General features: G+C 33.7%; 1 long non-coding RNA gene across 2 annotated transcripts in view; it reads left to right on the top strand.

Moving 5' to 3' along the window:
• The window catches only part of LOC119257617 (uncharacterized), a 66,233-nt gene extending 51,537 nt beyond the window's left edge, over positions 1–14,696 (top strand). Inside the window, exon 5 of one of the 2 annotated variants that reach the window (XR_005128086.2) lies at positions 14,603–14,696. This is a non-coding gene — a long non-coding RNA (uncharacterized LOC119257617). Of the gene's footprint in view, positions 1–5,688; positions 6,196–14,602 lie in introns of those variants that run through there. The other variant, XR_008553915.1, reaches the window with a different exon arrangement.
• The last annotated feature ends 4,073 nt before the right edge of the window (positions 14,697–18,769 follow it).

The raw sequence follows: 18,769 nt of genomic DNA, 5'->3' as shown, positions 1-18,769 counted from the left end.
TAGTATCTCAGTAACTCAGACTTGGAGCATGTACAAGATAGAGATAAGGAAATAATGAGGAGAGGAAATAGACTTTATCGATACTACTAAAAAAGCAATAATGAGGAATGATATAACATTTCATTTGAGAGCCTGAAACAGCAGATGGTAAATATAATTCAATTCAGACAAACATAACAAAAAGATGCACAACAAGGAAAAACTACAAAATAAGGCTGTGGAAGTACATTTCACTGGTTTAATCATCTAGTAGACTAACGAGAAAATATTTGAAAAATTTTACTATCAGCTTAATGCAAAGAAACTGTCTTCTAACATGATTACCAGAATTAAAATGCAAACTTATTTAATGGGGTATATTTTGGTGTCTTATGTAGGAAAGTGTTTAAAAATAGCTAAGAGAACCTGTTTTCAACTGGAAATGGATTTTATAGATCTGAAAACTACCAATTGTTTACACTGATGGTCTTAGTGACAAAAGAGGATCAGTCTACATTTACATGGTCCAATTGGCTGGAACATTTCAAGGCATCTGTTTCCATGTGGTTTCTGTATTTAGATAGGCACTTCTGATTGAGAAAGCATAAATGGAAGCTACAGCCTTCTACCCTATTAGTAAAAGAAATATCACCTTAGGCTATTCTCCCAGCTTCCACACAGTTTACTTAGGGACAACAGAGTTGTTTCTTCAAACTAGAGCATTTTCTGTATGTTATTATTATTAGATTCCAAATCACATTTTCTTTTCCCCTCAACAAATATTTTGGAACAAAATGGAAGCAAACTCATGCTATTTTAGCTTTATATACAGACATTTTTAATACTAGCAGGCATATTAGTTATGTGTTCCTGAATTATCGTATGATGTAGTGCATTCATGTGTGATGGTTTTGGATTGAACTAAAAATTGTCTTATTGGGAATTAAACTAAGATATTGAGGAAGAAGATAAAAATATGTCTTGGGAATATGGAAGCTTTTAAAGCAGAAAAACCTTTAGTGAATGTCTATGGAAATATTTATCCAGATATATAGAACTACAATAGCCACTAAAAAATGTTATAGCTGCTTAAAATGAACTCCTATCTAAATAAAGTCTAGAGATAAATGTTGGTGGTCTCTGAAGAACTGCTCCAGAAATGATTCTTTTTTATTTTTTAAATTTCTTTTGGTAAAAATTTAATTGCCACTAGATTTGTTTTCAATTTAAGAGGACTGACTTTTTAAACTTCAAAAAGAACTTCCTGCTCTGACTGAATATATTTGCCAATAAGAAGAATTTAAGTTTTGAAGTGAAATAATAAACTTTTAGTATACTTTGACTCTGCTTTATGTCTCATCCATCTGCCACATATGTGTATTCTGGCTGGCATATCGATAATAGCTTGCATGCAGTTTTAAACAAATTGCTTATAGAAACTGAAATAATATAGATGTGTTTTGAATTTTTTTTTAATGGTCAATGACAAGAAGTCTAATGTTAGAATCTTGAATAAAATATCAACATATTTGGGATTCCTATATAAAATTATTTACTTAATTAAAAAAAGTAAATTTAAGTATCTTTTGGTGAATTTTTCCTTTCTTCAGTTGACACAATTAAACCTTGCTTTCTCTATTAAAATGACTGTGACTGTGATTTCACAAAAAGCAGGATTCTTGTCACTTATTTTTACCCTCTGTGCCTGGAACAGTGCTTGCATATGGTATGTTAGCAAATATTTATGGAAGAAATACATAAACTTTAATTTTGTACTTCCCAGTGTTTTCAATGTGTTATTGAAAGTAAAAACTAAATTAAAATTAAATTCACTAAAATTTGTATTCCCCTAAAACAAATTGTAACTTTTGTGGTAGCAAAGAAAGGGTCACAAAAGAATCAGAAGATGCTAGGCTGTTACACTTTCAAAAGATCAAGAGCATTGAATTTGTAGAGTAACAGGAAGTTATATTTAGAAATGGACTTAAAATATGACAGTTCATGACATGGTATTTATTAAGGAACACATTTCACATGTGGGAGTTGACTTTTGCTCTAGTATACTTTGCCTTGTACCTCCTTTTTATAGAACAAACAGAAATGCTTTTGTACATGAAATTGTATCAGGGTTTCTCAATTCAATTCTCTGGTGGATATAAAAAAGACTTTCAGTAGTTTTCTACTATGTAAGTTATAATTTCAATATTGATATGTTAAATATAAAATTGTTGTTGATAGTACATTATGTTTTCTGAAAACTTATTCTTGATTTTTTGTTTGTTTGTCTCTTATTTTGAATGTACCCTTTGCAACCATCCAATAGTTTCCTCATGGATCACCATCTCATATTCTGTTTGCTCTAGGTAGAAATAGTAGCTGTTCAACATAATATTTCCCCCATTCTTCCATAGCAAATTTGTCTGGGAATTTGGCTCCTCAGTTAAGGACGATATTTTCAGAATCTAAATAGTTAGATGTGGTCCTTTGGCTTCATTTTCACTAATGAATGTGACTAGAAATGAAAGTGACAATTCCAACTGTTGGTCTTAAATATTGGGTATGTGAATTTTTTGTTTCCACTTTAGTGAACTGCATCCTGATGTCTTTTGGATCAAACTATTGCCATAAAAGTGAGAATAACTTAGGTGATATTGGAACCACAATGTAAGGGACTAGGTTCTGTAAATGACCTCATATGTCTGAAGTATTTGCTTATCGCGGCTACTTACTTGGACATATTATATAAGAGAAAAATTTGTATTTTTAAATTTCTACAATTTGGAACTTCTTATTATTTATATAGTTAGACCCAGCAATAGTCCTACCTCACCCTAGCCCAGAATGAAACCAAACTATAGTGTATACTTTTAGGTACTGGATCTTTCCATTTGAAAATGAAAATCAGCACATCTAATTTTATCTACTGATTAATTCATCACATGATTATATATTAAAGGTGTTATATTCATTTAAGCAGTGGTTGTGCATAAACAATATCCAAGAGTGTAGTGACTATTAGATAGTCAGGCCAGGTTGAAATGGAAATGTTTAGCTTATTTAACAAATTTCAGGTACTCTGTACAAACAAATTTCAGCTTGTAGGATACTGAGAGTTGCAACTTTACACAGTGCTGCTCTTTAGTAGGAATACTGTACGGAAAGTCAAAAGTACAAAAAGAAGATAATTGTCATACCCTTCATTGCATTTACACTAGAAGCTCTTAATGACCACTGGGCTTCACAATCCTGATTTATAAATTCCATTTTTCTTTGAACAGTTATAGAGGTTATCTATGCTTGGATTTTAAATAGACAGGTATAAAGTTCATTTAATAATGCATGTATTCATTCAACAGGTATGTGTTAGAGGAATGAATGAATGAATGAATGAATGAATATTACTGACAGTTTGCCAGGAATTTCGGGCACTGTTCTATTACCCAGCTATTCAGTGATTAATGAAAGAGACAAAGTTGCTTCTTCATGGGGCTTGTATTTCAATGGACAGAAATAGAAAATATATAAGAAAAACAGTAAATAAATAAAAATATTCAGATATTTTCAGAATAAAAAAAATCAGATAAATGCTATGAAGGAAAAAAATAGAGGGTGATATAAAAATATGGAATGACTCCATAGGGAGGAGAATTCTTTAGCTAAGAAGCCACAAATACCTCTTTGAAAAGGTTACATGAAGCTGAGACATGGATTATAAGTAGAAGAAGAAAGGATTGGAAAATTGAGAGGAGCGTGTAAACAGAGAAAACAGTAGGTACTATGTACCTCAGGGAATTTACATTCACTATTGGATGCTATGCATATGTTATTCACCTGATTATGATATAATAATAAATTAATAATATAAAAATAAGAACAAGGGACTCAAGAGTTTTATAGAGAGCCTATATTAGAATATTCCAGAACTTTTTCACTTGGTTTAGTATTTGGTGTTATTCAGAAAGGAATCTTGTTCAGCACAATAATTTATTTTATTTTATTATGCTATTTTCAATGCAAAATCAGATGCTATTAAGTGTAATGCCATTTTATGTTTTGGTAGGTAGCATTATGATATAATTGCCTTTTACTAATATAGTATCACTAATTTTTGTGACTTTTTTTAATTGTATGTGCAAAAACATGACTGGGATTATTGAATAATAATTTGAAGATGTTTGATGTTTAAGTGAATAATCTAATAGACACAAATACAATTAACAGAGAAAGTAATTTAACAAAAGGAAAAAAAAATCTGAGGCCCTTCTTAATCAATAAATATTAAGAATTGTTGAAAAAAATACTAGAAAAGGATAAACTGTTTTTTTTTCTATAAAAATATCCAAAAAACCTGAACCTTAGCAGTGCTGAGCATAAACCTATTAAAATATCACAAGAAATGCAATCAGTATCTTGTAGAAACTAGTAAGGACAATTTCACTGCTGAGTAGAGTATCTGTGACCTGGAAAACAATTTAAGGATTTAAAAAAAATGACTCTCAACAGTTCTTTTAATAAGTTCAGGTAAATTGAAAATCAAGTGTGCAATATGGCTAATACTTTACCTCTATATCCTGTCTGCAATGCATGAAAAAATCAAAATGATATTTGCAATAATACAACATGATCCAATCTATGAAATTTAATGTCCCAAAGAAGATTCAGCATGCCTGAACAAGAATACAATGAAGAAAAAGTTACTATAATTATAAAACTTATTACCATTAAGTTATTTATATTGTGTATATTTGCTGCCTTTTTTGTAAACCTTTAAATAAGCAATCTAAGAAAATAATTTTCTGGGAAATGACTGAGATAACCAGAGATAAGAAATTAAAATAAATTATTTGGCAACCACTGTATGGTAACATTAGATTCAATTCTACTGTTGAAATTGCCTCTGTATTATAAGCAGTTAGAAAACACTTTCTCAAATGATCAACATCTATTTTCAAAAGTGTAGTTATGGATAATATGCTTAGTTACAAATCATCATGGTCTTCCTTCAAGCATCAATCCAAAGAGAAGTATTCAGACAAATACTTCTTAATAAGTCAAGCTCCAGCTGTGAACTTCAAGGCAATCATAAAAGACAAAAATAAAGAGTCCAGATATAATACAAAATAAGTAAGTTCTGTAAGACTGGAAAATTGCAGAACTCGAAATTCTCAGGAATCTGCAGGATATCCACAAATGTATTTAGAGGGCAAGACATTCAGAGCTAACATAAAATCTGACTCATTATCTTTCTGTAATTTAGTATTTTCTCTTATAAAAATTCTAAATAGAGGGTAGTTAGAATAGCTGAATTAATCTAAACTTCTTTTCCATCAAAAGTTCATTATAAGCGCCCTTGGCTCTGTTCTCATCTCCTTCATCCCTGCACATCTCTCCTGCAAAACTTCAAAGAGAACTTTCTACACAGGAGATAGGAAACAGAGGCAAGGGGATGAGAACACGGCCACCTCTGTTAAAAGAGAGGCTTAATTAAGTACATATTTGAAGAGTGTCTCTGACATGAAAAAGCAGTAAGAAAATTCAGTATATTAACACTGAATGAAAAGTGCTTGGTCCTGGGAGCAAAGCATTATAGAGATTAAGAAAAAAAAGTTTATATTCTCCTCCTCCAGGCAAGCATTTTTCAATGGGGTTCTTTATTGATCTGTCATCCTGAGAGTGTCTATAAATCTAACATCTGCATATCGATTCCAGGTCGGCATGAAGAAAGAGGAAGCAAAGAGTAAAAGATACATCTTTAAATCTAAATAAAATCACAGCATACATGCTTTAAATGTGCACTAATTTCTCTGCAAAAAGACTTTATGCTACATGTAAAATTTGGAGAAAATCAGTTTATATAATAACAGGAGGATCTTTATTTTCATTTGTTACTTCACTGAAATTTAACAAGAATGTTTTCTTATCAAAATGGCCCTGATGTTAAAGTAACAACATGTGACAACTGAAGTTTTACCTGAGGTACCATGATTCTACAAATATAAAATTCCAAAGTGAGTTGCCAGATCAAAATACAAATCATTCAAGGAAAATAACTTTAGAAACCTCTACTACCCAAATTAAACACCTGAGGAAGAAAGTGGAGGGAGAACAGAGTATTTGTGCAGGAATTTCCTCAAGAGCTAATACGAGGCTTAGTCCCACTACTACCCATCCCAAGTATGAAGAGTGGGAGTCATCTGCCCTCTACCAGAGACTTAAAAAATGGGCTTTATTGGAAGCATTTGGAAAGTTTGAAGGATGTCTTTATAACTATGGGAATTCTCTGGTCTGCTATTAAACAAATGCCCTGACATTCTTCAGAGAATATTCTTTACTCTCTAAGGTGGCAGAATTCAGAAAAAGAAGGTTCATTTAAGAAATAACTGCATTCTCACCAGTGAAAGCTTTTCCTGTTCATCAGGTATACATGACTAGAGTGTAACAATCCTGGAGCCATTTTAAATTCTGTCCGAAAGGACTTCCAGGATAGACAATTGGACTCAATTGCTAGAGTCTGTGTATGATGTGAATACCTGAAGGACTAGAGGTGAGAGAGAAGCAGGCATCTGAAGAATAAGGTTACTGGTCAAGAAAGAATATATGTTATAGTCAGAGGACTCTTCCAAAAAGGCCATAACAGCTTTGAACATCTACCTCATCAAGTTCCTATAATAACTGAAATGCCCCTCTTTAGCCTCCAATCCCTTTAGTTGAGGAACGGTGTTTATAGCAACAGATGAATATAAGAGAAGATAAGTGGGACAGAAGGCCCAGTCCCTCTATGTTTTATCCCTGAAATGGTCAATCTATGGACAAGCACTAACTGAACAGGGGAGATAAGATGGTAAATCAAGGCCAGAGCTTTGGTTATTTGGAAACTGAATAGTATAGTTCCTGATGTTACCTTGTTTGACATGAAATGACTGTAGAAGTCTCATTCACCTAAAAATGACAAAAGGATCATGAGAACTATGAATGTTTCATCAATTATTAGGTGGAAAGTAATATAACTGGAAAAGAAAAATACAGTGGAATGAAAAATTAGTTTTCTTTTCAATTTGTACCATGTGTTGTGATTACTAAATAGCAACCATAAAGCCCAAATCAATTTTTAAAATAGAAGCCACAGCTAAAAAACAACTGATTAAACATGGGACTTGTCTGCTATTTTGCTATGGAATAGTCACAATTGGACACAAACATACTGGTATTTAAAGTTAAAAGAAAATTCTAGAACTCAAAGAGTTAGTGGTTGAATGAAAAATTCACCAAGTTTTTTTTTTTTTTTTTTAGGATTATCTAAAAGATATTAAGCCACAAATTCACCTATTTATAAAATATACCTGGAAGTTCAATTATTCATATCATACCAAGAATTCAAAGATAAATCATAGTATATACATAGTAACTATTTTCAAGTTTGCTCAGTTTGTTAAACACATAGAAATATATGTCACAGAGATGTAAATTATTTTTCATCACATTAGAAGCTTGGTGGGCATACTCTAATGCTCAAGTAGAAAATGTACAAACATTGCACCCAACATTAACTAGATGGCCTGCTAGAAAAAAATCTTTCAAGTTTTCTTTTTATCTGAGTCTGTAAGGGAGACATTAATAAGAAGACATTTATTCATGGGAAACTAACTATTTACTACTTCAGCCATATTGTTTTGGTTGTACATGAAATTTCCTTGCTATGATCTGTCAAAGATCTCCTTTTTTTGTATGTGAGTTGAATGATTTTTATTTATAGGAATTAATTTGGGCAATAACACTTTGATTCTATTAATTATCTACCTTACCCCAGAAGGAAACTGAGTTTATATCCTATGCTTTAGAAAGAAAAGCTTAGGATAAAAGAGAACATTATTGCAGTGGTAATAAAGAGACTGATAAGGCTTGAGCTGCAAAGAACAGTTTCAAAATAATGGTTCTGAAAAATCTGCAGCTAGTAAATCAAGTCTGTGCAGATAACTCTGAAACTTGTATTATTTTCTTCTTTTTGAAGTTATTTTCAGGATTGATCTAGAGCTTAGAGAAATGACTGACAGATGAATCAGTTTTTAATGTCAGTTTCTCTGCACACTGTCTAGATCAGACCTTCTCCTTTCAATTGGATTTTGACAATACCTTCTTTCCCCCTCGTTTTTCTTATTTCAATGCTGCTCTCCTCTCACGGACCCTCAACAATATTGGCAGATCATTTTTAATGAAAATTTGTTAACATTTCTCCTTTGGTTAAAATAAATTGTTGGTCTTCAATTTCTTTTTTTTAAAGATTCATTTATTTATACATACAAGAACTGGAGTACAGGCTAGAGGTGTGGGGCGGGGGGGGGGTGAGAGGATTCACCAGAGACAGTGTGGGAACAGAATGGGTAGATTGACTGAAATACACTGCTGAGGAGAGCAGCAGGCTAGGCAGGAAAGGTCTGCTGCACAATGTGGGTCACCTCCCTGGTGGGCTGGGGATCAGACTGGTGCTGCAGTGGCTGTGGATAGCTTCATTGTGCTATAACCCCTTGTGCCACCAGGGAGGTCCCAAGTCTTCAATTTCTTAAAGGAGTGTTTCTCAACAATTTTTTTTTTTCTACTTTAACACATATAGCAGTCATATGAAGGATAAACCAACTTAGGTACACTGAGCTTCAGTTTCATTCAATTTTTCTCTTTCTCCTCACTCAAAAAAGCAGATTGAAATATAAGGGACTGACAGAAATGGTAGAGTAATAAACGTCTAAAAGGAATGATTTGTAACTTCAATTCACTTCTATTGTTAACAAGTTACTGATACGATAGCATTTCAAGACACTATCATTAAAATCATTGATCTATAGGATAAATCTGAGCCACTTTATTTTCTATCCATAGTTCTGGTCAAGCTCATCTCTGCTTCTTTTTCAGTCATGTCTGCCTCAAATAGGAAAATAATACACATTACACTGGAGAGGAGAATTTTCTAGAATAGAGGAACATGAAAGGACAGGAGAAACTAGAGAATAACAAACTTTTGGGGGGCCTCTCTGGTAGTGCAAGGGGTTAAGATAGATGCAGCACTATGAACCTATCTGCAGCCACTGCAGCAGGAGTTTGATCCCTGGCCAGGGAGGTGACCCACATGGTGCAGCAGACCTCTCCTGGCTCACCTGCTGCTCCCCTCAGCAGTGTATTTCAGTCAATATGCCCATTAGGTTTCCCACTGTGTCTCTGGTGAATCCTCTCACCTCCCCACACCTCTGGTCTGTACCCTAGTTCTTGTATGCATAAATAAATAAATCTTAAAAACAAAACAAACTTTTTTGACTACGGTTTTCCAAAACCCTGGGTCCATGAATCTTCTCATTGATTTTCAGGACTGTCTCTAACTAGACATTATTACATTATTGGAAGACCTTCAGTTTATAACCCTGATGAAGTAATATAATTTAAATTATGGATCTAGGATTTAGTTAAGTTGCTAAACTTATTAGTGACTCAGGAGATTAGAATTCCACAATTTAAATTTCATGGTGATGTACAATTTTCACCAATGTGAACTTTTATTGTGACAGAAAGTTACAAATAACTAGATTTAAGTTATGAATATTATATTTGATTATCTTATGTATTTTTAATAAAATCCTTAAGAATTTTATACCTATGAGATTTACAAAAATAAGATTAATTGTTATATCTGTAGGTAGAGTAATTCATCAGATTAGTTGGTGAATTACTATCTCTGAGACCATTTATCTGTGAATATTCTGTTCTAAACTGAATTTATGGAATTTTCCATTTTGATAGCAAAATACTTTTCTCAGCTTAAGATTCAGTAAAGCTAGAATATCCTTTGTGCAAATGTCTAAGTTGTAATAAAAAAAGCTCATTTTCTTAAATTCCGCATACATCTTTTTGTTATAGGTTTTCCTTTCTAGGTTTAATTTTCTTTCTAAGCTCTCATTTGACAATTATATGTCACCTTGAGTCTGCAATTATATAAATTCTCTACTTTCTAATCAAATTATAGTTTCTTTATAGAAGGAATGTGCATCCTATCTCATCATGTCCCAGATATATAACACAGTGTTTTGGGTATACTGTGGTAAATTTAGTTTAAAGGAAATCAATTTTGAGAGGAAAATGTATGAATTATTTTCAAAGTGACTCAGTATTATTATCAATAAATGTTTGGTTGCAACCACTGTCCTAGATATTGGATATGACTTATGGTACTTGCACTCAAAGCATTTGCAACCCTCTTACCCGAAGCTCATTCATGAGAGAGCTTAATGAGTGGCATGGACACTTAGCACTGGAGGATTTCTGAAAAGGATGTGACTGTTGTAGATGGTGTTATCAGGGAATGTTTTGGGAACATGAGTGTCATTAAATGATATTTTATATAATTTTAATATATAGAAAATTAAAAAAAATCTTACGAAAAAGAACATCACTGCACTTGCATACGCAGTAAGGGGGTGATTTGGACTTATTTAATCCTTGAGGGAGGACTTCTCCCTGCATGTGTCTATATGGACATATCACTAATATTATTTTGAGAATTAGACTGCTTTTTATTTTCATTGCACAACCATACTTTCTAGTAAGAAGTCATGCACATTTCATAATGTAAAATTTTATATTTACAAAAACTCAAATTAGGGATGTTAAGTACTACAAATCATATTTACTTCTACATTTGTTTTGACAATGAAGAAGTTTAAAGGCCAGCAATTGGAGAAAAATAATGGAAGGCCACTATATAAAAATAAATTATTTCAATGAAAATTTTTAATATTTCAGTTATTTTGTACTCCCCAGCTAAACTAAGTGAGACAAAAATGAAACTTCTGATTTCCACTTTGGTTTTATTAAATCCCAAAGAAATATTAAAGTTTGAGAGTGCCTGCTCTGATTAATTTAATCCCCTGGGACTCAAACCCTCATTTATCTGTCTTCAAAGTTCATTTTCTTTCTATTTCATCATATTAAAATTAACCTGGCCATATTTGCTTGTATGTGTATGTAAACACATACATATGAACACACACAGACACAGATTGAGTTTTCTTATAGGTTTCAGGAACATGTTAGGCACCAGTGATTTCTTTCAGTTGAGCAATATTATTGTAAAAATTAAATAATGAAGATCCCCATCTTAGCAAGGCATGCTAATATTGTTGTTCCTGTTGCATCTTTGGTTTTCTACATTTAAAAATACTACATATATGTATGTGTACACAATGTATATGTCTGCATATACTTGTATTTGTGTGTATATATAATGAAGAATTATAATTATTGTAATGTGGAAAAAATGATATAGTTAAGCAAGCTTTAATCTAAACTATTAAAATTTTTATTGTCCTAACAGTGATAATTGTAAGATAGATCAGATCTAATTAACTATTTTTTATATTAAGAAACTGAACTTAGATTTTTATTAGGGCATGGTCATGTGTAAAGCCAGAACTAGGACACAGATTTACTGATTCCCAAATCAATGTCCTTCCGTTTTACTACACTTGTAAATGCACTAACACAGGAAATAAGAATAATAACACTTATTTGTTCCTTTCACCCAAGTTCTCAGCATGCCTTGCTAATTGCATCTAGAAGGAGAGAAAGGAAAGCTCTTATACCTTGAGGATTTGTCTAATTCATTCTTCAGTCAGTGACTGAGCCCAAAATACAGCCCTTCCTTCATTTTGATGAAAAGATCATATTGGCTATGCCAACCTATTAGTGTCTAGAGAAGCTGTGAGTTAAATTTCTGTGCCTCAAATGATAAAAAGCATTATTTCTGTTTTGAGAAGGTATTAAAAAAAGTTCTGCATGTAGGAGGTTCATTCAGCACACACTTCTAACATTCTTTTAAATCTACCTTAAAATAGAAATTTGTCTGGTTCCTGTGGAACACTTTTAAATTACTAATGTCAATGCTAAGAATATGTCATTTAGTTGCAAACTTTAGAAGCAATAAAGTTTATAAGTTAGGAATTATTTTTAGGGGTACAGGTGGTCTTTTGAATCAATGTTTTTGTGTCCTTTGGGTATATCCCTAGGAGTGAAATTGCCGGGTCATATGGTAGCTCCATTTTTAGTAGACTGAGAAACCTCCAGACAGCTTTCCATAGTGGTTGGACAGTTTGCACTCCCACCAGCAATGTAGGAGAGTTCCTTTTTCACCGCATCCTCACCAACATTTGTTGCTGCTTGTTTTTTTGATATGTGCCATTCTTATTGGTGTAAGGCGGTATCTTAATGTGGTTTTGATTTGCATTTCCCTGATGATAAGGGATGTTGAACATTTTTTCATATGCCTGTTGGCCATTTGCATTTCCTCTTTGGAGAAATGTCTTTTAAGTTAGGGTTTTTTTTTTAAGATTTATTTTATTTTATTATTTGTTTATTTATACAATAGCTGGGATACAGACCAGAGGCGCAGGAGGGTGAGAGGATTCACCAGAGACAGAGTGGGGAGCAGAACAGGCAGGCAGACTTAAAGAACTACTGAGGGGAGAAGCAGGTGCGACAGGAGAGGGCTGTGGCGCCATGTGGGAATCTCCCTGGCTGGCGGGGAATGGAACCCGTGCTACAAAAGCTGCAGACATCTTCACAGCCCTGTGCTCAACCTGCTGTGCCACCAGGGAGGCCTCTTCTGCCCATTTCTTGACTGGATTGTTTATTTTGTTTTTGTTGAGTCATGTGAGTTCTTTGTATATCTTTGCGATCAGTCCCTTATCAGTTGACTGGGGTGCAAAGATTTTTTTCCCAAACAGTGGAGTGTCTCTCTGTTTTGGTTATTGTCTCTTTTGCTGTGCAGAAACTTTTCAGTTTGATTTAATCCCAGGTGTTTATCTTTTCCTTGACTATCTTTGCTTTGAGTGATGAGTCTTTAAAGATGTTATTGTGATGTATATGTTGTGTTTTACCTATATTTTCTTCTATATATTTTATGGTTTCAGGTTTTATGTCCAGTTCTCTTATCCATTTTGAGTTGACCACCTGTACCCCTATGTTTATTGCAGCACTATTTACCATAGGTAAAACCTGGAAACAAACTAAATTCCCAAAAATAGATGACTGGATCAAGAAGATGGGGTACATATACACAATGGAATATTATTCAGTAATCAAAAGAGATAAAATCATGCTATTTTGAGCAATGTGGATGGAGCTAGAAGGAATTATGCTCAGTGAAATAAGCCAGAAGGAAAAAGAAAAATATTGGATAGTTTCATTTATAGGAGGAATATAGGGGAACCAAATAAGACATCAGTGTAAAAAAATAATAACAGTATAAAACACAACAATGCAAAACCAGACAATTATAAATCAGAGACATACTATAAGGGAGGAGACAGGAGAGGAATCAGAGGGAGGGAGGGAGGGAGGAGCACAGGGCACTGAGGTGATGGTGCACGGGTGCATTGGTGAAGGAAACTTTATGGGGACTACACGTGAGGGGGTGGGGGGAAGCAAATATCATTTAAAAATGAACAATTATGTAAAAAAATTAAAAAAACCTAATTAATTAAAAAAAAGAACCTCTGATGAGAAACATACACACACACACACACACACACACACACACACACAGAGAATTATTATTAGGGGCCTCCCTGGTGGCACAAGGGTTAAAGACACAGTACTATCAAGCTGTCACCAGCCACTGCAGCATGAGTTCGATCCCCCACGGGCCAGGAGCAACCCCCCTGGCTCAGCAGACCTCTCCTTCTCATTGGCTGCTCCCCTCAGCAATGTATGTCAGTAGATCTGCCTGTTCTGCTACCCATGCTGCCTCTGAGGAATCCTCTCACCCCTCCTCACCTCTGGTCTACACCCCAGTTCTTGTATGCCTAAATAAATCTTTTTTTTTTAAAAAAAGAATTATTATTACACATACCTTATTTAGATTTATGTAGTGATAAAGTTTTTCATCCACATATTACCTTTGGGAGGTCATATTTATAAAAATTGCTTGATGTATGACAGCCAGTCTTTTTTTTTAAGATTATTTATGCATACAAGACTGGGGTACAGGCCATAGATGTGGGGGAGGGGGTGAGAGGAGGGGGTGAGAGACAGAGTGGGGGAATAGAACAGGCAGACTGACAAAATACACTGCTGAGGGGAGCAGCGGGCCAGACAGGAGAGGTCTGCTTCGCCATATGGTTTTCTCTCTGGCCAGTCGGGGATCGAACTTGTGCTGCAGAGACTGTGATTGCCCCTTAGTGTGGTGCTTAACCTCTTGTGCCACCAGGGAGGCCCTGATAGCCAGTCTTTAATTTAGTTATATAGAGTAGGTGATGATTGCAACCAAACAGTTATAGATAGTATTTCTGGCCATAAGTTTATATGGTATAGTTAAAAAGTAATGGATCAGATTAGACGTAACAATTGTAACTCAAAAATTAGAGAAAAAATGTTTAATACTAAAAATTTGGTTAAACATGCTATTTGACATATTTTATTATATATATATTTAAAATCTTATCATTTGACTATTTTATTCTAATTCTCTTTTACATTCATCCAACTGTTTCTCCTTTACTACATAAGTACATTGGGATAGGCAGAATTAAGATACATTTTCTTTTTTCAGAAATTATCATTAATGATTAAACACTTATTGTATCAGCAGGCTATATAATTCAGCTACAATGGCAAAATATTGAAGTTGCTGTTTGTGGAGTTGGGAGTAGGCATGATGTATTGGTCTGAAGATTGCCCATCTGTCCAGGCTGCATCAGGTTTTTTTTTTTTTTTTTTTTTTAATTTTTAATTTTTTTTTCTCAGAACCTGTTTCATAGTAACAAGTAAAAATGTTGCTTTATTATCATCTTTATTATATGTGCCCTGTTGTTATGCTATAATGTAAGGAAAGTAAAACCTAAATCATCCCAAACAACTAAAAAAATATATATACAGGATAAGTAAGGCCTACATTGAATTAAAACTAAATATCACATATGGTTTGAAAAGTTATTTGGAAAGGGCATAGTCTGGTATGTTAATACTTGAGTAAATTACAGGGTGGAGACATACAAAACATGAATGAATGACAAAACCTTAACTAGTATCGCTTCTGTGTTTTAGCTGTGCAAAAGACTAAATCGCAATATAAAAACATTAGTTGGTTGCCAATTGTTGGCAAAATAGCTGCATTTATTCCCAGAAAAATGACATGAAGGCTATGTGGTAAGTATGAGTGCAAAAAATAAATAAATGAATGAATGAATAAATCCCTTAGAACTTCTTTCTACCAAAATGGCAAATAACACTAAATACCACATCCAAAATAAGATTGCAGATATATGTGCCTTCATTACAAACTGAAAGATGCATTGCTGTTAACTTGCTTATTTAATTTTCACTTAAATCAAATGGATTTTTGAGAATGACAGTGGATTATCATAAATGTAACTACTAGCAATTTGAATTTCAGTTGCTCTTCTAGAGGTATTCTCTGTTCTGGGGCAAATCAGTACAGTATCTGGTAAATTGTAATCAATTATGGACTTAGTGAATGCTTTATTCCCATACCTGATATTAAAGATTACCCAAATTTGTTTAATTTCACCTAGCAGAGACAGAAGTACCTCTATACTTTTTAATTTCAGGACTATGTTAAATTTCCAAATTTTCTGATATAAACTAGTTTTAGGAATTCTGTTTATCCTGATATTTTTGATGACATCACACTATAACAATTGTAACAATTGATCTAAATTTTTGATAGTTACTGGATTTGATGAACAGGATCTAGTAAACAATCAATATATGTGGTAAATTGCATGCATGCTAGAGGGTATGCATGTTAACTACTTGTTGGAACAGAAATTATGCAACACACGCACTTGACCTAGGCCCTAAGGAGTACATGGGATTTTTGTAAATTAGGAACTTAGTAACGGAAAGCATTTTCAATGGAAAGAAAAATGTGGGGAAGTTAGAAAGTAGAGCAACAGAAAGTTATTCAGGCAATGGAGATTAGTAACTGGAAAATAATATAACCGTAAATGAAGCTGAAAAGGCAGATCAGGATTAAATTGCTAAAACAAGGACTTTGAAGTTAACTTTTGATAATAATTTTTGTATCTGAATAAGAGGAAGCGTTTCAATAGATCAGTTAATCTGCAAATAACATGTATGGCTAGATGGGAAGCTTGATCATGAGAAGTACACTGTTTTGCATCTCCCCCATTCTCCCAACTCCCTACTTCAAGCCACTGATTCAGGAATCTGATAAAAGTATTACTGACTCCAAGGTAACAACTGTACCTTAAATTGACCATGTACAAAAAACATGGTAGGTTTTTTTTTTTTTTTAACGTAGCCTTTTTAGACCTCAAATAGTAAGAAGAAATAAGACAAAATTTAAAATCACACTTATATGAATGGCAATATCCACTGCTAAGTGAATATTTTCCCTCTAGTATTTCTCTCTTAATAGCCAAACCTTTAGCAAAAGATCTATGGCAAATTATTGATTGACTATCTTATTTGGTAATGGTTTGGAAGAAAGTAAATTGCTTTTATTTGAACTTTATAAAGGAAAGTTTCCACTGGTGTACTATAAGATGTTACTGACCCACTCTCAGGAATACTTGCAGTTTAATATACATCTGCTTATAGCAGTATGAAGAGTACTAGCAGTGGCAGTGATAATAGTGATAACTCTACTACAGGTCATATTTATCATGAACCTTCATGTGAGGAACAGTTTTTCAGTCCTCCCATCTGCAGCCCTATGAAGTCAACACTAATCTCAAAATGTGATATGGAAAGGTTACTATCCTGATTAAGGTGACACAGAAAGTGTTAGAGCAGGTAAATCAGCAAATGTGAACTCAGAAGCTACACCCTTAATTACTGCATAATTTGAGTTTACTTGTGATTTGGCTCATTATTCATAAAAAGGGCAATAAATTGTGAGTGTATTTTCTGGAGACAAATTATAGTTTTTTTTTATTGTTTTTAACAGAAGAAAAAAAATTAGCCTGCATTTAAAAATGTGATCTTTGATTTACTAGTAACTCTGGTCATGAGTAGCAAAATGTTAAAAATAAATAAAATATCATCCCTCCTTTCACATCCATCATAACAGTACTTACTTAGTCTTTTTATATCTACCAAAAAAACTTTAGTTAGACATAATATCCACATAATAACATTTACCAATTACAAATGTCCTCTTTGATGAGTTTGGAAATGTAAATTCATATATTTAAATATGCATATAGCTTTCTATCATGTATAGAAAATTATTTTTTAAAGACTCATTCCTACCTATCTATGCATACAAGAACTGGGGTGTAGGCCAAAGGTTCACGGGGGTGAGAGGATTCACCAGAAACACCCGTAGGGGAGAAGAACATGCAGATCTACCAAAATATATTGCTGAGGGGAACAGCAGGTGAGACATGAGAGGTCAACTGTGCCATGTGGGTCAGCTTCCTAGCCGGGGATCAAACTCATGCTGCAGTGGCTGGCTACAGCTTGATAGTGCTGAGACTTTAACCCCTGTGCCATCAGGGAGGCCCTATAGAATATTTTCTACCTCAAAAATTCAACTCATGGCCCCTTGTACTCAGTCATCTTTCCTAATATCTCATCTCTCACAGCCACTGATAAATTTTGTCTCTCTAGTGTTTTTTCTTTTCTAGTGTTTCTACAAATGGAATTATACTTTTTGGCTTCTTTCACGTAGTATGGCTTTTATTGTTTAATGTAATAATTTGGATATTTATGTCTGTGGCTTGTATACCAGTTTTTTATTTTTTAATTGTTCAGTTGTAATCCATCATACATGCATTCCACATTTATTTATTCATTCATATTTATTCATTCATTGATATATATTTGGTCATTTCCATTATTTGGTTGCTGCGAATTAAGATGTTTTGAACTTATAACTTTAGCCATCTTTTAAGTTTATTACTTATTTTCAAAAACATAGTTAATTTTTTTAAACATTCACTTTTATTCTGAAATTGTGGTTTTTGACCAATTTACTCCTAATAATTCCTGTTTGGGATTACACTAAAAACTGTATTCAAGTGTTTGGCTTTCTGACAAATTATAGTAACCCTTTGTGTCTATACTCCATGTTGATGTCACTATATTTCTTATAGGCACGTGATCATTGTTTTTATTTTTTACATATTTAAATATTTAAGCCTCACTTGTAAATCCTGGTTGTAGTTTTATCATATAGGATAACTAAGTCTGTTTCCAGTCAATCTTTGTACATCCTAATGGTGATAATTCAGATCATGTTTAACACATATATATATGCTATGTCTAAAGGCCAATGGCCCTGTACAAGAAAGAGGGAGGTCCAATTAGTAAATGAATGAATTACCCTTCTTCTTATAATTTAATTCCACTATCTAATTTTGTTTTAACAGTCTTGCACCTTAATCATGAGCCAAGTGTATTTAAAGGTTGTTTCATCTTTGGTTCTGCCTCTCAACTAATACTATGGCGTTCTAAATATTTAGAAATCTAGCTTCAGTTTCATTTATTGCTCATCATAATGGCCAATAATCAAGATATAACCTCTTTTTTTTTTTTTTTTTAATAGAGGCATGTTTTATTTATTTATTTTATTTGTTTGTTTTGTTTTTTGTTTATACATGCACTGGGTACAGTCAGAAGCGCGGGAGGGTGAGAGAATTCACCAGAGCCAGAGCGGGGAGCAGAGCAGGCAGAAGGACCGAAGTACACTGCTGAGGGGAGCAGCGGGCGGCAGGAGAGGTCTGCGCGCCATGCGGGACCCTCCTCTGGTGGCCGGGGAGCAGCC

This window comes from Talpa occidentalis, unplaced genomic scaffold (assembly GCF_014898055.3).
Source record: "Talpa occidentalis isolate TD23 unplaced genomic scaffold, MPIMG_talOcc4v2.1 talOcc4.4, whole genome shotgun sequence".
NCBI classification, from domain to species: domain Eukaryota; kingdom Metazoa; phylum Chordata; class Mammalia; order Eulipotyphla; family Talpidae; genus Talpa; species Talpa occidentalis.
Note: the sequence above shows the minus strand (reverse complement) of the source record. Positions and strands in the feature narration are given on the sequence as shown.